General features: G+C 39.4%; 1 long non-coding RNA gene across 6 annotated transcripts in view; it reads right to left on the reverse strand.

Moving 5' to 3' along the window:
- LOC119804589 overlaps positions 1-23,529 on the reverse strand; it is a 65,245-nt gene that overhangs the window by 28,444 nt on the left and 13,272 nt on the right. The window contains exons 1-4 of one of the 6 annotated variants that reach the window (XR_005283822.1): positions 10,184-12,934; positions 9,798-9,911; positions 8,394-8,654; positions 5,657-5,764 (exon numbers count right to left, since the gene is read on the reverse strand). This is a non-coding gene — a long non-coding RNA (uncharacterized LOC119804589). Of the gene's footprint in view, positions 1-5,656; positions 5,765-8,393; positions 8,655-9,797; positions 12,935-23,529 lie in introns of those variants that run through there. The other 5 variants (XR_005283821.1, XR_005283820.1, XR_005283818.1 and 2 more) reach the window with 5 other exon arrangements.

A 23,529-nucleotide genomic window follows, 5' to 3' on the forward strand; every position in this document is an offset into this window, starting at 1 on the left:
AAATTAAATCAAGACCAGGTGAACAATTGAAATAGACCTATTATTACCTGCAAGGAATTAGAAGCAGTCATCAAAAGCCTCCCAACCAAAAAAAGCCCAGCGCCAGATGGGTTTAGTGCAGAATTCTACCAAAACTTATAAGAAGAGCTAATATGTATACTCCTCAAATTGTTCCACATAATAGAAACAGAAGAAACATTGCAAAACTCTTTTTATGATGCTACAGTTACCCTGATACCAAAATGACACAAAGACTTAACCAAGAAAGAGAATTGCAAAACAATCTTATTCATGAACATAGATACTCACTCATGAACAAAAATACTCAATAAAATACTGGGAAACTGAATCTAAGAGCACTTAAAAAATTATCCACCATGATCAAGTTGGCTTTATCCCAGAGATGCAGGGATGGTTCAACACACACACACAAACTCTATCAATGTGATATACCATATAAATAAACTGACAGAACAAAAACATATGATCATCTCATTAGATGCTGAAAAAGTATTCAACAAAATCCAACACCCCTTCATGATAAAGGTCTTGGCGAAATCAGGGATACAGTGAACATATCTAAACATAATAAAAGCAATATATGGCAAGCTGACAGCCAACATCAAATTAAGTGGAGAAAAACTCAAAGTGATTTCACTAAAATCAGGAACAAGACAAGGCTGTCCACTCTCTCCATATCTCTTTGACATAGTTCTTGAAATTCGAGCTCGAGAAGTAAGACAACAAAAGGAGATGAAGGGGATACAAATTGGAAAGGAAGAAGTTAATTTATCACTACTTGCAGATGATATGATAGTATACATAAGTGAGCCCAAAAAGTCTACCAGGGAATTCCTACAGCTGATAAATATCTTTAATAATGTGGCAGGATACAAGATCAACTCAAAAAAAAGGAGTCCTACAATATGCAAATGATAAAGAAGCTGAGAAAGAAATCAGAGAAATATTATTCTTCACAATATCCAAAAATAACATAAAATATCTTGTGGTGACACTAACCAAAGTGATAAGAACTTTAAGTCTTTGAAGAAAGAAACTGAAGATACCAGAAAATGGAAAGATCTCCCATGCTGTTAGATATGTAGGATTAGCAAATTAAAAATGACAATCCTACCAAAAGCAACCTATAGATTCAATGCAATCCCCATCTAAATCCCAACACAATTCTTCACAGACCTTGAAGGAACAATAATCAACTTCATATGGAAAAGCAAAACACCCAGGATAGCCAAAACAATCCTGTATAATAAAGGACAATGAAGGCTGACTGAAAAGCCAAGGACAATGGCACTGGGTTTTGATCCTACTGCATGTACTGGCTTTTGGGGAGCCTAGTCTGTTTGGATGAGCACCTTCCTGGACCCAGATGGAGTGGGTTGGACCTTGGACTTCCTGCAGGGCAGGGAACCCTGCAAGGGAGTGGGAGGGGAAATAGGAGGTGGGGAAGAGGTGGAAATTTTTAATAATAAAAAAAAATTTAAAAAAGAAAGAATAAAGGAACTTCCAGAGGCATCACGATCCCTGACTCTATTACAGAGCTGCAGTAATGAAAATAGCCTGGTATTAGCAAAAGCAAAACCAAACCAAAACAAAACCCAGAGAAGTTGACCAATGCAATCGAATTGAAGGCCCAGATATTAATCCACACACCTATGAACACCTGATTTTTGACAAAGAAGCTAAAATTATACAATAGAAAAAAGAAAGCATCGGCAACAAATGATGCTGGCATAACTGGATGTCAACATGTAGAAAATGTAAATAGGTCCATATCTATCACTATGCACAATTTCCTCAATAGAATCCACTTAGCAAAATTAAATCACGATTAGATAAACAATTTAAATAGGTTCATATTTAATATGAAGGAAATAGAAGCAGTCATTGAAAGCCCCCCAACCCAAAAAAAAGACAATTTAAAATGAGGTACAGATCTAAACAGAGAATTCTCAACAGAAAAATATCTAAGGCCAAGAAGCACTAAAAGAAATGCTCAGCCGGGCGGTGGTGGCGCACGGCCTTTAATCCCAGCACTCGGGAGGCAGAGGCAGGTGGATCTCTGAGTTCGAGGCCAGCCTGGTCTACAAGAGCTAGTTCCAGGACAGGCTCTAGAAACTACAGGGAAACCCTGTCTCGAAAAAACCAAAAAAAAAAAAAAAAAAAAAAAAAGAAATGCTCAACATCCTTAGTCATCTGGTAAATGCAAATAAAACGACACTGAGATTTTATCTTACATCTGTCAGAATAACTAGGTATTTCTTACTTGGTAATTGTTCTTATTGTATATAGTTTTACTATTTTAAAGTTAAAGACATTACTTTTTATTTAGACAAAAGGGGAAAATGTTGCTGATTTGTTTGTGTTGCTGCTCTGAGTCAATGGAGTTATGCCTTGGTTCAAAGGGTGGAGTCCACACTAAGCTGGCTGGAATGAACCATAGAGTTTTCTGGCCAGCTGAGAGGAATCTAGAAGGACACACAGAGGAGGAAGGAGGGGACAGTGGAGATATGAGGGCCTTTTTGAGTGGGGAAGGTGGAGAAGAAAGCAGAAGATCCTTTCTCTGTTTTCCATGGATTTCTCAAGTTTATTTGCATAATATTTAACACCCTAGTTTTCTTTTTTAATAAAGCAATAAAAGAAGCCACAACAACAGTTTATGCTGGAGAGAATGTGGAGCAAGGGGAACACTCCCCCACTGCTGGTGAGAGTGCCAACTTGCACAGCCACTTTGGAAATCAATATGGTGGTTTCTCAGAAAATTTGGAATTCATCTACCTCAAAATCCAACTATACCACTCCAAAGAACACTCCATCATATCAGAAGGACACTTGCTTGACTATGTTCACAGCAGCTTTATTTGTAATAACCAGAACATGGAAACAACCTAGATGTCCCTCAATCAAGGAATAGATAAAGAAAATGTGGTACATTTATACAATGGAGTATTACTCAGTGTGATATCAGAAATTTTACAGGCAAATGGATGGAACTAAGAAAGATAATTCTGAGTGAGGTAACCCAGAGCCAGAAAGGTAAGCATGGTATGTACTCACTCATAACTAGATATTAGATTTAAAGCAAAAGATAACCATGTTACAACCCACACACCCAGAGAAGCTACATAACAAGGAAGGCTCAGCAGGGGGATGCATAAATCTCACTGTGAAGGAGAAATTGAATGGACATTGACAGTGGAAGAGGTGAGGGGCCTGTAAGGAGGTAATGGGGATGGAAACAACGATCAAGTGTGGGGAAGATGGAGAGATAGTGTACTGGTAAAAACTTAAATCTGGGGGCATCTCTGGGATGAGCTAGAAACCTAGAGCAATGGAGACTCCCAGGAATCTATGAGGGTGACCCTAGCTTAGACTCCTAGCGATGGGGGATATGGAGTCTGAACTGGCCATCTCCTGTAACCAGCCAAGACTTCTAGTGGAGGGACTGGAACACCAACCCAGTCACAAACCCTTTCGTCCTACAATTTGTCCTGTCCACAAGATGTGCTGGAGTAAAGATAGCACAGAAATTGAAGTGACCAACTAATGACTGGCACAGCTGGAGACCCATACCCTGAGAAGGAGCCCATCCCCAAGGACCAGGACCCAGAGGTAGGATACTCAGAGACCTAGGATAGAACCAAACATGAATGCTAAAACATTCAAAAGATTCCTAATGCTATTCTGCTATATTCATAGACTGGTACCTAGCCCAATTGTTATCAGAGAGGCTTCAGCCAGCAACTGATGGGACCAGATGCAGAGATCCACAGCCAAACATTAGGCAGATCTGGGAATCCTGTGGAAGATATGGAAGAAGGATTGTAGGATCCAGTGGTTTCAAGGGCATCACAAGAAAACCCAGAGAATCAACTAACCTGGGCTTATAGAGGCTGAACCAACAACCAGGAAGCCTGTATGTGATTGACCTAGGCTCTCTGGACATATGTTACGGTTATGAAATTTGTTGTTCATGTGGGACTCCTAACAGTGAAAGCAGGGAGCTGTCTGTGACTGTGTTGCCTGCTTTGGGGACCCATTCCTCTTACTTGATTGTCTCATCCAGCCTTAAGAGAAGAAGAGGTGCCTAGTCTCACTGCAACTTGATATATCGTGGCCAGCTGATATTCATGGGAGGCCCACCTGTACCTAAAGAGAAACAGTGGAGAAGGAGTGGATAGTGTGGGAGTGGGCATAATGGGGAGAGGGGTGAGGGTGTGGTTGACTAAGAAGGGGGAGGGAGGGGAAGTTGGGTTGGGATCTAAAAAAATGAACAAAAAAAGACTACATAAGGAGAACTTGTCTCAAAAAGCAACAACAAAAAAGAAAAGAGAAGAGACAAGTTAAGGCTTCAGGGCTTGGGAGATAGTTGACTAGATAAAGTGCTTTGCCCAAGGATCCCAAGGACTCACGTAAAAGCTGAACAGTGCTGGTGGCTGCCTGTGTTGTCAGCACTTGGGAGGCATAGATGGGATTCCCAGGGCAAGTCAGAGCAGCTAACTTGCTGAACTATAGTGTCAATCCTCAGGTTCTGCCTCAGTAAACAGAGAGCAAGAGCAATTGAGGAAGACAGCCAATGTGAACTTCAGGCCTCTGCGTTCATGAGCAAACGGGGGTATGCACGTGCATGTGCACTTGTACACGTGTGCATATGTTGCACGAATCTTTCTGGAATAAGCACTCCAATACCAATGAGAGTGGACGAGAGGAGGTATCATCAGTGGACCAAAGCCAGGATACCTTCTGAAAGGCTTTGATACTGGGGTCCAATTTCTATTCTCATTTTCTACTCGAAAATCACCAGGTGGGGCAGCAGCAGGAGTTTACAGAGGCATATGTTGTTAATGGCAACAGCCCATTGTTTCAGCTGTTTCTCCAGTTCATTCTGTTCCAGATAGCAACTGGAGTCTGGTTTCTTAAATAGACAGCACAAGCAGTGCTTTAAGTAAATCATGAAATAAACCAATAAATCAGTATCTAATAATTGTTCTTTTCTAACTTATTATACTTCACATGCACACACATATGAACATACATACACACCAAACATGCAAAAACAATAAAATACCCAAGGTTTTCAAGTACACAAACTAATGAATTCTGTGTTCCAATGGAAGAAGCTCCATTTTCCTTTTATTTTCGAGATGATAATTACATCATTTCTCCCTTCCTTTCCCTCCCTCCAAACCCAACCAAATACCCCTCTCCTTGCTCTTTCAAATCCATGGCTTCTTTTTTCATTAATTGTTACCACATACATATATGTAACATATTTAGAGTCCATTACTGACAACCGAAACTGATTGAAAGGCAGAGAACAGAGATTGTGTGGCAGCCAGTCCCATCTGATACACATCTACAGCACAATTTGTGCACCTAAATCCTGCACAAGGACAAAGAACATCTAACAGTGGCTAAGTCCAGCAAAATTAGGAGTGACTTAGAGTACTGAATTCTGCACTAGCTTTACCCAGCAAGTCATAGAAACTGCTAGGACTCAATTCTTATTCTCTACCAAAAAAAATCGTAATTGTGAAAAGTTCTATAAATGAGCAAGAGCATTTCATGTTGCTAAAAGAAAAAAAGGAACCAACACTGGAGTCATATCTTACAAACACAGTATTCGGGGGGCTCTTACCTGAGGGTCAAACTTCATAAACCTCAGAAACTTCCTAGGTATGCAGAAGCCTTTCTGAGCAGCATCTGTGCACTGGAAGGCCTCAGGCCTTGATTAAGCACCAGCAATCTGTAATAGAAAAACTGGGAACTGTGGTGAGCCTTAATCAGAAGGGGAAGCTTATGAATAGCCAGAAAATCCATGAAGTAAGCTATTGAAGAGATACTATGAGTACTGGGTCATACTAGTTCAAGCCTCATGTGTTTCTTGGGGGCAAACTCTTCTCTAGCGTCTTAACTTGTACTTTCTACTTTTTGTTATTATTAGAATGCTCTCTTTGAAAATAACAGTGGGTATAATGTAAGCACGATAAATAAGCTATGAATAGGTCAGGCTTTAAGCCAGGGTGTCCATTCCTTTGTGGCGAGCAGTAAGTTTCTACTGTTTGCTGAGTAAAGCTAGTGCAGAATCCAGCACTCTGTAAATCACTCCCAGTTTCGCTGGATGCAGCCTTTGCTAGGCACTTTTTAGCCTTGTGCTGACTGTATCCTAAGGTTTTCTTCTTAGCAATTATCATACATACGTATATAATTTTTATGCACTGCTTTTTTTTCTCTACGAAGCCATTAATTTCAAGGGCACAGAGATCATCATAGACATTTCTGTGGCATGTTCGACAAGAATAAACGTGAAAGTTGGTAAAACAGTCAGGAAGTTTCTTACCCAGGCTTGGATGATGGGCTCATTTATTGAGATAGGTGACCTGGCTGTCTAAACATGAGCAGAATCATGACAACAACAGACATGCCAAAGTGGAGTGGGAAGAAAATCATGCATCCCCAGCTCTATGCAAAGAACTACAGGCAACTAATGAATGCTGAGAACAGGAGAAATAGTCTTCCCCAGGGAAGAGCACAGCAATTGGTCATCCAGTACAATTAGTCATCCATGAAAACATAGCTTCAAGTAACATTATATGGAACAATCAGGTTGTATTTATATATTTAGGCATATATAAATGTGTGTGTGCATGTGTGAACAATTATAAAGAGAGAGGAATCAAGGGGTTCATGGGAGGGACTGGAGGAAGGAGGAATGATGCAATTATAATTTCAAAAAATATTGTAAAAATTCAGTCCTGTCTATATGGGATATATAGTTATATAAAGACAAACATAGCAATGGATTAGAGAGCATTTAAGAACTTAGAAAGTTCATATGACTCAAGAGTCATAGAGAATAGGGTTAGGAACACATGTATTAGAGACTGAAGCTAGAATTCTAAGCCTGGCACTTTTAAGGCAGTGTCCCATTAAGAAAACCCTGTGGGCGCTGCTAAGTTTCAGGTAACCATTGTCACAAACATTTTATATTCTCTTTTCACAGACATTCTTTTAACAGACATGTGTTGAATGCTTACTATGATTTAGATGGCTAAGGATACCAAAAAGGACAAATAACCCAAGAGTCCGGTTCTCAAAGAGCTCAAAGTCTTTTCAGAGGGCAGGCACAGGTTTGATGGGACAAAGACTGTAATGGCCAGAGGTGATGGATGAATGCGAGGAAAGAGTGTTTTCCAGACATAGCAGGGTAACTGAACTCACATAACTGAGTTCACATACGAACTCAAAGCAGCTGTGACAGCATGCAGAAGGCTTGCACGAGCTCAAGACAGACAGCATAGAGACAGTCCCAGCATAGAGAGGGGGATGGCACAAAGTCCCACCCCTAGCTGAGGGGACAATTAAACTGTCTATTTCCTTTTTATTGATTTAGTTAATTTTTTCATTTATTTTACAAACTGACCACAGTTTCTTCCTCCCTCTTCTCCTCCTGCCCTCCCTCCCAGTCTCCCATCTAACCCCTCCCCAGCCCCCTCTTTGTCTCCATTCAGTAAAGGGCAGGCCTCCCATGGCAGGTTAACTGGGTTTCACTGTAAGGCAACATATCTGAGAGTGCACGAGTAGCGAGTAGCGAAGTTTAGACTTGACATTTTTAAAAAGAATACACAAAGATGGGTGGGTAGGAGGGGATAATCTGAGAGGCGTTGGGAGAAGGCAGTGAATGCAAACAAAATATATTTGTGAAATCCTGAAAGAACTAATATAAAGAAGAAATAATAAAAGGACAATAAAATAACAGCAGCAGCAGGTACATAGACGGAACCCAGGAGGCACAGAGGAGACACAGCCTGTATGACATGGAAACAAGAATAGTCTCTTTGACGGCAATGGAACTGAGTATTAAAGAGTATTTCATAAGCTAAACCAAATGACAATGACTGTTTAAAAAAGGAAGAAACTGTAAAAACATATAGTAGAAAAAGAAGTATAGGTGGACTCAGGACAACAGGTAAGATTAAAGAAATTCCAGAAAATTCACGAAGGTTGTTTTCTGATCACTAGAGAAGAAATCTATAGCAGATTGTATGTTCAGATTTCTGAGCTAGAAAGGTACCAACAGTTGGTAGGGAGGGAAGAGATGATGAAGACTAAACTATGGCAAGGACAATGTAAGTTCTGCAATGATTCAGTCCTGTATGCCTCATCCAGGCAGTTGGAGAGCAGGTACTAAGTTCTTAGCAACTGTTCGCCTGTAATGACATGCAGAAGAACTAAGGGCCCAGATCACCCACCAAATCACCCACCAGAAAGTGTATTAGCAGGCAATCACAAACTCTTTTTTCCCCTTCAACGCCTAGGGAACTCATGGCTCCCGAATCATATCACTTTGATTGTATTGCTGTAACATACTCTACCTGGATTGCCTACTTCCTTCTTCGCTATCTGGTACATTCATGCTTTAAACACCATTTGAAATATCATGGGTCCTCTGCTCTGCTTCCGGAAATACGGTAAGTGCTTTGAAACATTTTCTTGTATCCATATGGTTTTCCCTGCTTGTTCAATATGGGATGGAGAAAGAAAACATGCTTCTGCCAAGTAAGCAGGGACGCTAACTGAAGATCTTCATCTCTCCTTCCATTTCTGCAAGTTCAATCCCCCAGCCTCATCCTCACCTCCACAGGAAAAAAAAACAAAACAAAACTGTGGCAGTCTTCCGTCATCTCATTTCTGGTGAATTTCACAGAACTACTTCAAACCTCCCTCCTCCAACTCATTGCTCTGTTCCAGTCTCCAAATACAGCAGGCACTGCCTGTAAAGGCACAGGCAACACTGGCCAGGGAAACAGGCAAACCTCAGGTCTAACCTCAGGTGTCCACCTGTTCCTCAGCTCCTCCAAATCCAAGCCCCTAGTCTTACTCACAGTTCCCCACAAGAACACTGCTGCAGGCTCTCTCCTCCCTTCCTCCATCTCCAGTGGATTCTCTTAGATCTTCCATTCCTAACTTCCCTCTCTCAACTCTTTCCTTGGTCCAACCCCCCAACTCCAGAAGGCACTACCTATGAAGTCACAGGCCACACACCCGGCAGGAAAACAGGAAGGCTGACTGCAGATCTTCACCTCTCCTTCTGCTCCCCCACGTCTAATGCCCCTGTCTCGCCCCAGCTCTGCAGAAGAACACTACTGCAGGCTTCCTTCCCCCAGCTCCCGTCTCCATCTTCAAACTTCCTTCCACACAACATTGCTTTGTTCTGGCCCCAAACTCCAACAGGCACCCCCTAGGAACACACAGGCCATGCTAACCAGGGAAGCAGATAGGCTAATGCAGACCATCACCTCTTCCTCCATTCCTCCAAGGCCAATCCCCCAGTCTCATCCCCAGCTTTGGAGCACTCTGCCCTCATTACCAGGGGACAAACTAAGCAAAACCTGGTGGAACACCTACTTCTTGTGAAGCTCCTCCACTGACCTAAGTCCAAGCCCATCGCTAAGTCTCAGGGTGCAATACCCAGAAACACACTTTGCCTGGAACCCCAAGTGTCCACACCTATTAGTACCCAGGAAATTTTCTTACAGGCAACATACGGCTACACCACTCTTCTAAGAACCAGAAAGGAGACAGAAACCAAGGAATGAAACATCCACACAACAAAGACAAGAACATTCAACAAAGATCATTCCACATCTAGAATTACAGTCTTTGAAATCCCAGATGCCTACACACTATATCTAGGTTGAGCAAGGTATACATCCAAAGAGAATAGGATCCCAAAAAGCCAAATAAGTCATTTTCAGTTACCCTCACTTATTACATACCTCAAGTAGCAGGGCGATAATGTAGTCTGCTGAGGCACTTTATGGGACTTTTAGTTACATGGATATTTGTCTTTGACGAGGTAGGCCACACTCGCTCATCTGTTTTGAATCTTTCTAGAAGAAACGAAAGTTGTATGTAGATGCCTTTGTATTAAAATTTGGTTCAGAATGAATGGATCTCTGGGATCCACACCAGACTCATTTCTTCTGTTCTCTGTTTTATTACTTTGGTAAAATGACAATAGTTTTCAATTTTTGCTTAATGTTACATTCTTAAGCTATGTAGGATGTCAGTGCTAAAGCAGGCAGTACATGTTGTTACTAGTTTTTCCCTCGTAAGGCTTGCACACAGTTCTTTGTTAAGATGTAAGATGTGAGCTACTTACTTCTTTGCATCACACAGATCATATGTTTTTAATGGGAAGATTTCAAGGGTCTCACGTATTCTCACCACATCACTGTCAGAACAGACACTCAGATTTGCCTAAGGAAATACAATCATGATAATTCAAATAGCTTTAAATAACTCAGCCCCAATAATTCTGCATACACTGATCATTTAAAATAGTTTAAATGTGAAATTGACCCAAATAATTCATACTGCTTTAGTAATGTGAGAGACAGTGTTATGGAAAGAGCTCCTTTGTCTCTGGGTGGAATGGGTATGTCCAATTTTTCTTAACATAATTAGCAAACTATTATTGAGAAATGCCCTATCCTGTTTCTGTCCAAAAAAAGAAAAAGTCATCCCCCCTTTCCTGAAGTGGTACTGGGGATTAAACCCCATGCTATCTGTGACCGTGATTTATCCCCAGAGCCAACAAAGTGTTATGTCTAAAATTCTGCTTTAGAACTTTAATCTTCAATTCTTGATACCCATATAGTTTTATTTGGGAAGAGAAAACTTATCTTATCATTCTGTCCCCCATATCTCTCTATATTTTTCTTGGAGCTAATGAGCAGATATCTGAAAATCCATGTTCTTCAATGATATTATTTAGGAGAATGTTGTAAGTGATATATTTGAAGTTGGCTGTTCTTATACTGTCTTCTGTTGACTTTGATACATTGTACAGTAAATTGGATCATTACATTTTTTGTCTTTGAAATGCCTATTTTGTCCTTGCAGATTCTTTATTTTTCAGGCATGACTTTATGGTTGGCTTTTAAAGGTAGGAATCAATGAAAATTTAAGGAAAGCAGTCTTATCTACTGATCTAAGTGCATCAGATTAAGAATATTTGGGTTCATAATCCCAGAGAACTTAGAAAACAGTGAGGATACTAAAAGAGACATACATAGATCTAATCTACACGGGAAGCAGAAAATAGAAAAAGACAAGATCTCCTGAGTAAATTGGGAGCATAAGGTGACCCTGGGGGAGGGTTGAAGGAGGGAAGGGGAGAGCTAGGGAGGGGAGCAGAGAAAAATGTAGAGCTCAATAAAAAAAAGAATATTTGGGCTCATGCTTATTTTAATAAAGTCATGTTTGTTTGAGTGTGGAAAGTAATGCTTTATAGGTAAAAAAGTAGCAAATACAGATGAAATGAAAGCAAATGAGAGAAAACAAACTGAAAAGAAAGAAAAATGCAAGAGATAGATAGTAAAGCATTTGTGATGGATCACACCTGGAACAGCACTGGAGGCCGAGGCAAGAGGAATACCTGAGGCTTGAGACCATCCGGGGTTACATAGCAAGACAAGGCTCTGTTCTTCAAAGAACAGAAACAAAAGAGAGTATATGAAAGTGATGGGCCAGTCTCATGGACTTACCTACAGATAAAAATTTACATTTATATTTTGAAGACAATAAAGAGGCCTTGAATGGAGGAGTGTGCTGCTTAAGTCTTACAGTAGGTTGGAAACAGGGCCTGAAGGAACAGCCATCATCACCAAAATCCCAAGAATCTGGGAATGAGACCATAGCTACCAAGGGTCTAATTGAAATCTGTACTACTCATTGGTCAATGTATTGAAATCTGGTATTAATAAAATGTCAAAATAGCATACATGGTTAAAATAAAATACAAAAATATGTTGATTGTTTGAGGTGAAAGTAAAAGAAAGCCTGCTAAATCACTGAGCAAACTGGGAAATCATTTTAAATAAACAGGTCACATCATTACACAAAAAAACCAGCCTTTATGAATATAATAAAGTGCCTTAAAGAGAAAAATAAATCCCTTAAAGAAATCCAGGAAAACACAGTGGGAGGAAATGAAGAAAACTTTTCAAAATTTGAAGTAGAACTAGAATTAATAAAGAAAACTCAAACTAAGATGAAACTGGAAGTGAAAACTTTAGGAGCTCAAACAGGAACCACGCAGGCCACCTTTACTCTTGTTTGATGTCTGTCCCAGGTGCTCCAGGTCAGAGAAAAGCTCACCAAGATGTTAAGTCTTCATTTGCCAAAAGAGCAGAGGGGCTTAGCCTTCTTGGAAAAGACTAACACCCAGCTAGTTCACTCCAGTTACTTTATTCAAATATGTGTAAGGCTAATAGGGGCTGGGAAAGGTTCCAACTACCAAAGTCATCTTGTTCTTGCTGCCCACGAGAGCAGACAACCCACACAGATCTCAGTACGTTTTGATTATGGCCATAATCAAATGTAAGAACTTCAGGTTTGCCAGGAGTGTCTTAGGACAAGGGTCGGTGCACCTGCAAGCTCTCATGTAGCAGTAACACCAAGTGCAGATTTTCCAAAAAGACATTTCTTCAAGATTTAAAGTCTCAAAACAATTTCTCAGCCTGTACTGATTAACCCAGACATAACAAAGACTTTACTGAAACATTTCTCTCAAAGCCAGACACAAAGGCTTTACATTTTACTTACAGTTAGACATAATTACATGTTACTACACTTCACCAACAGAATACAAGAGATAGAAGAGAGAATCTCAGGTGTTTAAAACACATTAGAAGAAATTGATACACTGGTCAAAGAAAATGTTAAATCAAAAAACTCCTCTCACAAAATATCAAGGAAATCTGAGACACACTATAAAGACAATATCTAAGAGGATGACGAAGAAACCCAGGTAAAAGTCACAGAAAATATTTTCAATAAAATCATAGCAGAAAATTTCCTTAACCTTAAAAAGAAGTAGATGTCTATCAAAGTGCAAGAATTATACAGAAAAAAAAAACAGAATGAACAAGAAAAACGTCCCCTCAGCAAATAATAATAAAAAACTAAACATACAGAACAAAGAAAGAATATTAAAAGTTGTAAGGGAAAAAGATCAAGTAATATAAAAAGACAGATCTATTAGAATTACACCTGATTTCTCCATGGAGATTCTAAAAGCCAGAAGGGCCTGGACAGATGTTTTGTAGACTCTAAGAGACCACAGATGCCAGCCCAGACTAATATATCCAGCAAACCTTTCAATCATCATAGATAAAGAAAATAAGACATTCTATGATAAAGTCAAATTTAAGCAATTTCTATCTATATACCCAGTCATACAGAAAGAAAACTCTAACCTAAAAAGGTGAACTACATCCAAGAAAACACAGGAACTAAATAATCCCAAACCAGCAAAGTCAAAAGAAGAGAAAGACACACACAGAAAAAACAACAAAATAACAAGAATCAAAAGGCATTGGTCATTGATATCTCTCAGCACAAATGGTCTCGATTCCCTGATAAAAAGACACAGACTACCAGAATGGATATAAAAACAGGATTCATCCTTCTTCTGCATCCACAAAACACAACTTAACTTCAAGGACAGACATTACCTCAGGGTAAAGGGTTGGGAAAAATATTTTAAGCAAATTGATCTGAGAAACAAAATGGTGTAGCCATTTTGGTGTCAGACAAGACAGACTTGAAATCAAAACTGATCAGAAGATATAGGGAAAGATACTATATATTCATAAAAAGAAAAATCCACCAAGAGGCATTGTAATTTTAAATATATCTGCCAAAAACACAAGGGCACCCAAGTTTGTAAAAGAAACACTACTACAGTTTAAACCATGTATTTACCATCACCCTTTAATAGTGGGAGACTATAATACCTGACTCTCACAAGTAGACAGGTCATCCAGGAAAAAACTAAACAGCGAAATAAACTGGGAATAACTGCCATTATAAACCAAATGACCTAACAGATATGTACAGAAGATTTCACCCGAATACAAAAGCACTTCTACTCAGAACCTTAGGCAATTTTCTCCAACTTGACTACATACTTGGACACAAAGCAAGTCTTAAGAGATACAAGAAAATTGAAATAACACCCTGTATCCTATCAGACCACCATGGATTAAAGTTGGATATTAACAACAACAGAAACATTACAAACTCTTGCAAACTGAACAACTCACTACTTACTGATGAATTGGTCAAGACAGAAGTTCCAAAAGAAATTAAAGACTTTCTACAATTGAATGAAAATGAATATACAACATACCCACACTTATAGGACACAAAGAAGGCAATGGTAAGACAAGTTCATAGCACTAAGTACCTACATAAAAAATGGAGCCAACTCATACTAGTAGCTTAACAGCACAATTAAAAGCTCTAGAGCAAAAAGAAGTCACACCCAAGAGGAGTAGAGGACAAGAAGTGAACTGAGGGCTGAAATCAATAAAATAAAAACAAAGAGCCAAAAAATACAAATAATGAAATGAAGAGTTTCTTCTTAGAGAAAATCAGAAAGACTGACTAACCCTTATCCACATTAACTAAAAAGTGGAGAGAAAATATCCAACCTAACAATATGAGAAATAAAAATATGAACATAACAACAGACACCTAGGGAAGCAACAGAATCATAAGTACATATTTGAAAAACCTGTACTCGCCCTTCTTCCTCCCTTCTTTGGGTCCATAACATCTCCAGCTCAGCTCGATTAGGGCACTGGGACTGCATAGGGAGTGCAACCAGCGGGCAGGAGTTTCTTTGTTTCAATGGCCTGCCTGCACCAAGGTAGGCCCTCTCCGAACTACCTGGCCAGCAAAGAAACCGGATATTAGGACCAGAAGACACATCTGGGAGGACCAGAAGACACATCTGGGAGCAAAGACACCGGATATTAGTACCAGAAGACACATCTGGGAGCAAAGACACCGGATCTCAATACCAGAAGACACATCTGGGAGGCGTCCCTCGGCTACCAGGAATCCCTGATTCAGTGCTGTGGAGTCCCATCTGGACGGCCTTCCCTAGCATATTCAAGTGTCCTGACCCTGTACCAAGGCCACCTACCCAGAGGGGGGAGAGGCTGCCCTCCAGGCAGGTCTGAGGATACCGGCAAGGGAGTGTGGGCTCCTTCAGATTGTGCTATAAGAAATAGCTCCTGCTCCGGCACTGAGGAACTCCACCAAGAGTCAGTCACAGCAAAGATTGGGCCAAGTCACCAAGTCTCTCCTAGCTCCATTTGAAGGAAGAGATGGGCAGGCTCCAATGCAAGAACTCCTCCAACAACCTGAAAGGCAACATGACATCACCAGCATCCAGGCATCCCGAAACAACAAGAATGGATCACCCTACCACAGAAGAAATAGAAGAAATTGACCTTAAACAGTACTTTATGAAAGCAATAGAGGACCTTAAACAGGAGGTAAAAAATTGCCATAAAGAAATGGAGACGACAAACAAAAAAGGTAGACGAAATAAATAAATCTCTCAAAGATACCCAAGAAAAACAAGAAAAACAAGAAAAAGCAATCAAACAGGTAAGGGAAACAGTACAAGACCTGAAAAATGAAATGGAGGAAAGGAAGAAAACACAATCAGAGGGAAGACTGGAAATGGAAATTCTGAGTAAACGAACAGAAACTACAGAGACAAGTATTACCAACAGTATACAACAGATGGAAGAAAGAATCTCAGACTCTAAAGATACTATAGAGGAAATAAACTCACAGATTAAGTAACAAAACAAATCCAACAAATTCTTAACACAAAACATCCAGGAAATCTGGGACACCATGAAAAGACCAAACCTAAAAATAATTGGGGTAGAAGAAGGAGAAGAATTACAACTCAAAGGCCCAGAGAATATACTAAACAAAATTATAGAAGAAAACTTCCCCAACCTAAAGAAGGATATTCCTATGAAGGTACAAGAAGCCTACAGAACACCAAATAGACTGGATCAAAAGAAAGCATCCCCACGCCATATAATAATCAAAACACAAAACATATAGAATAAAGAACAGATATTAAGAGCTGCAAAGGAAAAAGGTCAAGTAACATATAAAGGAAAAACTATCAGAATTACACCTGATTTCTCAATGGAAACCATGAAAGCCAGAAGGTCTTGGATAGATGTGCTACAGACATTAAGGGAACATGGATGCAAGCCCAGACTACTATACCCAGCAAAGCTTGCATTCACCATCGATGGAGAAAACAAGATATTCCAGGACAAAAACAGATTTAAACAATACGTAGCCACAAATCCAGCCTTGCAGAAAGTAATGGAAGAAAACTCACAAACCAAGGAGTCCAACAATGCCCACAATAACTCAAACATCTAGTGACCCTTTGCCAGCACAACTAGAAGAAGGGAAACACACAAACTCTACTACAAAAAATGACCGGAGTTAAAAACCACTGGTCATTAATATCACTTAATATCAACGGACTCAACTCACCTATAAAAAGGCACAGGCTAAGAGATTGGATACGAAAACAGGATGCAACATTCTGCTGTTTACAAGAAACACACCTCAACCACAAAGAAAGACATCTACTCAGAGTAAAGGGTTGGGAAAAGGTTTATCAAGCAAATGGACCTAAGAAACAAGCGGGTGTGGCCATACTAATTTCTAACAAAGTTGACTTCAAACTAAAATCAATCAGAAGAGATGGAAAGGGACATTTTATACTCATAACAGGAAAAATCCATCAGAATGAAGTCTCAATCCTGAATATCTATGCCCCTAATATAAAAGCTCCCACTTATGTAAAAGAAACATTACTAGAACTCAGGGCAGCCATCAAACCACACACACTAATAGTAGGAGACATCAACACTCCTCTCTCACCAATGGACAGGTCAATCAGACAGAAACCTAACAGAATTAAAAGACTTAATGGAGGTAATGAACCAAATGGACTTAACAGACATTTATAGAACATTCCACCCAAATAGAAAAGAATATACATTCCTCTCTGCGGCTCATGGAACCTTCTCGAAAATTGACCATATATTTGGCAACAAAGCAAACTTCCACAGTTACAAAAAAATATTAGTAACCATGTGCATCTTATCGGATCACCATGGATTAAAGTTAGAATTTAACGACAATGCTACCCCCAGAAAGCCTACAAACTCATGGAAACTGAACAGTCAACTACTGAACCACACCTGGGTCAAGGAAGAAATAAAGATATTAAAGTCTTCCTTGAATTTAATGAAAATAAAGACACAACATACTCAAACTTATGGGACACAATGAAAGCAGTGCTAAGAGGAAGTTCATAGCACTAAGTGCCCACTTAAAGAAAACGGAGAAAGCACTCATTGGAGACTTAACAGCACACCTGAAAGCTCTAGAAAAAAAAGAAGCAGACTCACCTAGGAGGAATAGAAGACTGGAAATAATCAAACTGAGGGCAGAAGTCAACAAAATAGAAACACAGAAAACAATCCAAAGAATCAATGAAACAAAAAGCTGGTTCTTGGAGAAAATCAACAAGATTGACAAACCCCTAGCCAAATTAATCAAATGGCAGAGAGAGGACATGCAAATTAATAAATTAATAATTAATAATTGATAAATAAATAAATCTAATAAATAAATAATTAATTAAATAATTAAATAAAATAATTAAATTAATTAAATAATTAAATAGAATTAAATTAGATAATTAAATAATAAATAAATAAATTAATTAATAAAAAATTAATAAATTAATAAATCAATAAGTTCAGAAATGAAAACGGGGACATAACCACAGATACAGAGGAAATTCAGAGAATCATTAGATCTTACTACAAAAGCCTGTATGCCACAAAATCGGAAAATGTAAAAGAAATGGACACATGTTTAGATAAATACCACATACCAAAGTTAAACCAGGACCAGGTGAACAATCTAAATAGTCCTGTTAGTTGCGAAGAACTAGAAACTGTTATCAAAAACCTCCCTACCAAAAAAAGCCCAGGACCAGATGGTTTCAATGCAGAATTCTACCAGAACTTCCAAGAAGACCTAATATCTATACTCCTTAATGTATTTCACAATATAGAAACAGAACAGTCATTGCCAAATTCCTTTTATGAAGCTACAGTTACCCTGACACCAAAACCATACAAAGACTCAACCAAGAAAGAGAATTATAGGCCAATCTCACTCATGAACATTGATGCAAAAATTCTCAATAAAATACTGGCAAACCGAATCCAAGAACACATTAAAAAATTATCCACTATTGATCAAGTAGGCTTCATCCCAGAGATGCGTGGGGGGGGGGGTGCTTAGCCTGTTTGGATGCTAACCTTCCTAGACCTGGATGGAGTGGGGAGGACCTTGGACTTCCCACAGGGTAGGGAACCCTAACTGCTCTTTGGACTGGAGAGGGAGGGGGTGGGGAAGTGGGCAGAGGGAGAGGGAAATGGGAGGCGGGAAGAAGGCGCAAAGTTTTTTCTCTGATTTAATTTTTTTTTAATTTTTAATTATTTTAATTTGTATTTATTATTATTATTTTTATTATAACCCAGTGCCATAATAATAAAAAAAGAAAAAAAAAGAAATTGAAAAAGATTTCAAAAGACGGAAAACCTTTCCATGCTCACGGATTGGCAGTATTAATATAGTAAAATGACCAGGTTATTAAAAGCAATTCATAGATTCAATGCAATATCCACCCAAATTCCAACAACACAATGTTTCACATGGAAACCTACTACAATAGAAGTCTCTTTTTTTTAATCGTTTATTTATTTTTTATTTTATGTGCATTGGTGTTTTGCCTGCATTTATTTCTTTGTTAAGGCGTCAAATCTCCTGAAACTAAGCCGGGCGGTGGTGGTACACGCCTTTAATCCCAGCACTCGGGAGGCAGAGGCAGGTGGATCTCTGTGAGTTCGAGACCAGACTAATCTACAAGAGCTAGCTCCAGGACAGGCTCTAAAGCTGCAGAGAAACCCTGTCTTGAAAAACCAAAAAAAAAAAAGTTTCCTGAAACTAGAGTTATAGTTATGAGTTACTATTGCTCGGAATTGAACCTGGGTCCTCTGGAAGAGCAGCTAGTGTCCTTAACTGCTGAGCTATCTCTCCAGCCCTGAAGCTTCTTAATATTTATACATAAGTGAAAGAAATATAAATGGAATCACCAAAAATGGGGAGCAAAAGGTTCAGGTAAAGCTTCTAGTTCTGAGATTAGAATACATCTATTAGATGTTGTTAGAGTTGTTAGTCAAATGGCCCCACAGAAACTTCCAAACAATGCAGGCTATTGCCCAGGCAACTAACCAGGTCTCCAGAAAATGATGGTAAGGTCCTACTGCTGAAGACAATACTTCCTACCTCAGTAAACCTAGAGTAGTCCAGCTGGTGCCTAACCAGAGTCTTTATCCCTACTAATGAGTGTTTGTAGTATTAGAAAGTACTCTGCATGTTACCAGAGGAGAAAGGTAGTCACCAATCTGGCTAGAAATCCAGTGATCTACAATGGTGACCTGCCTGCAGGATGTACTGGTGCAGTAGTGGTACAGATGTGGGAGAAGTAATCACTCTCTGATTGGGTTTTAAGGCCCACTCCCCAAGATGGAACCTATACCTGGTAGTACTTGGGTGGCCAAGAACTTAGTACTAGATAGGCCATGCGCCTAGAAGAAAACCAAATACTATTGCTCTGCTAAAGGAAAAAAGCAATAAAATGACTCCTAGTAAAATTCTGCTCTCTATACTCACAGATCAGTGTCTCACTGAGCCATTATCAGAGAAGCTTCCTTCCTCTTGTAGTAGATGGAAAATAACACAGAGATCCACAACTGGACAAAGGGCAAAGAATAGGACTTAGTGTTTCCACTAAGGAGATGTCTTTAATAAACCCTTCCCCTTAGGGCTCAGAGAGTTCAGTTGAAGAGGAGGCAGAACTACGGTAAGAGTCAGAAGGGATGGAAGATGCCAAGGAAACAATGCCCTCTAGACACAACACAACTGATATACATATGAACTCACAGAAACTAAGGCGGCATGCACAGGGCCTGCACAATTTCAAACCAGTTGGGGTCCCAGCACTAAGAAGAGGAGGTGGATGTGAGTTTCCCTCCCTAAGCAAGAAATTATCTCCAATTGACAACTACTTGTAAAGGAAAAATTGTTTTCTCCAATGGAGTCTCACTGAACCCAGAATTAAGAGTAGCCCAGCAGTAGATGGCCAACACAAAACAAACTCAATATTTTTGCAGATATTTTTTTGTCTCATGTCACTTTGATTTGGCATTTTTTTTAACCTTACTGGCCTTTTGCTTGTATATTATGGTTTCTACATTTGTGTTTTTATGGAGTGTGTGTTTTCTGGTTTTTATTTTTTTATTATGGTTTGTTTATTTTCTTTGCCTGTTTATTTCCTACAGAGAGGGAGAATGCAAGCATGTAATGCGTGAAACAATCCCACACCAGTTTGGATTTAAAGGGGTATTTATTCTAGGGGTAAAACTTACAAAACACCAACAGTCAGGAAAGGAGTCTAGTCACTGGAGCAAGAGCCAGAACCAAGAGCTGGAATCACCAAGAGAACGAGCCGAGGCTCGCTGCTCTTTTTTTTAAAGAGAAATAGACCATGCCCCAGTGGGTTCGTACTTCTGCGGCTATAGGCTGAAGGAGCGGAAGGTGCTCCCGCAGCACCTCCCCCTTTTGTTTAAGTAAGTGAGTTCTAAATCTACTACAAAATTATATACAATAATAACAAATATCCTATCCTAACTAGCTTAAGTCTTGCATATTAAATAACTTGGCCAAGTCATGAGAGGAAAATAGCTATAAATTATCTAGTCTTTAACCCCATCGAAGATCCGAGAAGGGAAATAATGTTACCTGAGTAATTAGGAAGTGCAATCAAACAACTTCCAAAACATGCAACAAATCACAGAGACAACTGCCTACCTGGGCAATAACCCAAAGTCACGTTTGTAGCATTGAAGCAACCAACTTTGACTAAGGCCTAGAATAACTGACAGATTATTTTTAAAGGCAACAGACTTTTCAAAACTGTTTTACCCTGTCTTGGCAAAATTTGACAGTTCTGCTTATCCATTTCCTGATACTATGTATTTTTTTAGTAGTTGAGGTATGGGCAGTTCCTTGCCCAGAGGCTGGTTTTGCCAAGAAGACAAGCTCCAAGTGGAGTGTCTTTGGTGCTCAACAATCTATCGGGAATAGATCGGTGTTGCCAGGAGCAATTGTGTCTCACTACCACAGAACTCTAAGATTAAATTAAATGCCATTTTCTACAGCTCTTTGAAGAGGTTGAAGATTATTCATACAGAATATAATCTCTATGTATCTAAAGAACCTGATTAGTCTAACTATAAATATGACAGACATAGATGACTATTGATCTACAATTCTTAATACCTATCTAATTTAAAGACTGAGAATAAACAACTGTGCAATACATGAGGACAATGACCTCCAAATGTAAACAATGTATATCAATATATAAACAATATATAAGTATCTTAATCGGCGTTATAAATGTACACTGCAATATGGTATGTATATATATATATCAATACAATATATATATCAATACATAAAAAATGTTTTAAACAGAGGTAGAAGTATGCATGCAATATTCAATATAATTTAACTTTGTATCCATATACAAAAATCTATGCCAATGTAATTATCTATAAACAGTAACTCACAAATACCAATCTATTTCCCCGAGCTTATAAAATTCCTCCCCCAACCCTCAACCATATACTAATTATAATCAACCCCTAAATAATGTCCCTAAACCCGAGGACAAACTTTGCTGGGAGAGGGGACGTAGTCCTCTAGAATTACTTTCAGCTGTCATGGGGGTGACGTTCTTTCTGGGGGATCCTGTGAAAGTAAAATAATGGTTAAATTTTAAGATCAATGTCTCATAACTCTAAATTTTCTTTAGGTTCCCAGAAGATTATCAGTGCCCCCAACGAGCTGGAAGTAGCCTGAAACACTACGCTCATATTCCCAACAAATGGACTATGGATATTTTCCTTTGTTTTGTTTTTTTTTTTTTTTTTTTCAAAAAAAAGAGGCGGAAGTGGTGTGGGAGAATTGTCTGTATTCTGTCAATCATGTTTTAAATAAACACTGATTGGCCAAATACAGACAATTCTCCCACACCAGGCATGAAGTTGTGTAATTAGGGAGGTGGGGGGGGAGAATACACCATGTTCAGAATATATTTTATAAAAAAAAATATTTTCAATAAAGATTTTCTAAAAACTTCATTTACTTTTTATAACATTTTTGAGAATCTCATACACAAGCACACTGCATGTTCATCATTTTCACTGCAACCTCTTTATGCTACCCTCTCCTATGTGCCCCAACTAACTCTCAAGTTCAAGACCTTTTCTTCTTTAATTATTTTTGTTATAATAATACACACACATGCACATATGCACACCTCCCAAGCCCACATAAATATAAAACCTGAGACCTTTAATGTTGGTCATATGTATAGGGCTGACCACTTGGGATTGGATAACATCAGAGGGATTGCTTCTAGAGCAAACTGATTCTCCCTTTCTTAGCAGCCAGTGACAGCCTGTAGCTCTTCCCCTAGGGGTAGGAGCTTGTGAAATTCCAATCCCCCCATTTGTGCTGGCATGCAGACTGAAGTGGTCACTATACAGGTCTTATTTAGGGGACCATATTATTGAGATTTCATGGGTGCAGCTTCCCTGTCATATATAGAAGGCACTTATTTCAGAGAAGGCATCCTGATCCTCTGGCTCTTACAATCTTTCCACCCTCTGTTGTTTCTTGAACCTTGGGTATAGAGATTGTGTTATAAATGTGCCAATTGAGGATGGGCACTCTGAGACCAGTTGTTCTTTACATTTTGACAAGTGATGGCTTTCTGCAGTGGTCTCCATTTGATGCAAAAGAAGCTTTTTTGATAACATGTGACAGCTACATTTATCTGTAGGCATGAGAATAAGTATTTAGATTGCAGTTAGAAATTACACGGGCTGCCGGGCGGTGGTGGCGCACGCCTTTAATCCCAGCACTCGGGAGGCAGAGGCAGGCGGATCTCTGTGAGTTCGAGGCCAGCCTGGTCTACAAGAGCTAGTTCCAGGCCAGGCTCTAAAAAAGCTGCAGAGAAACCCTGTCTCGAAAAACCAAAAAAAAAAAAAAAAAGAAATTACACAGGCTTAGGAAAGTAGTAGCAGTCGGTTCTCCTCTAGAGTCTATGGCCTCTCCAGCTGCAGGTAGTTGGCTAGGTTTATAGTACCAGGCAGAGTTGCCTCCTACTGAGCAGGTCTTAAGTCAAATTAGACAGCGGTTGGTTATGCCCCAGATAAAAGTGCCATCACTGCACCATTGGGGATGTCTTGCCATGCCAGCCATTTGGACCATTGGGGATGTCTTTCCATGCCAGCCATTTGGACCACTGGGGATGTCTTGCCATACCAGTCATTGTTGTTTGTAGGCTTTATACCTAGTTAGACTTTTAATTACTTTCTTCCTTGGCACTTGTAATAGCATCTTCTGATTCTGTGAGTTTGTCTAGGTCAGCAGCAATTTCATCCAAGTCCT

Source organism: Arvicola amphibius, chromosome X (assembly GCF_903992535.2).
Source record: "Arvicola amphibius chromosome X, mArvAmp1.2, whole genome shotgun sequence".
NCBI classification, from domain to species: Eukaryota; Metazoa; Chordata; class Mammalia; order Rodentia; family Cricetidae; genus Arvicola; species Arvicola amphibius.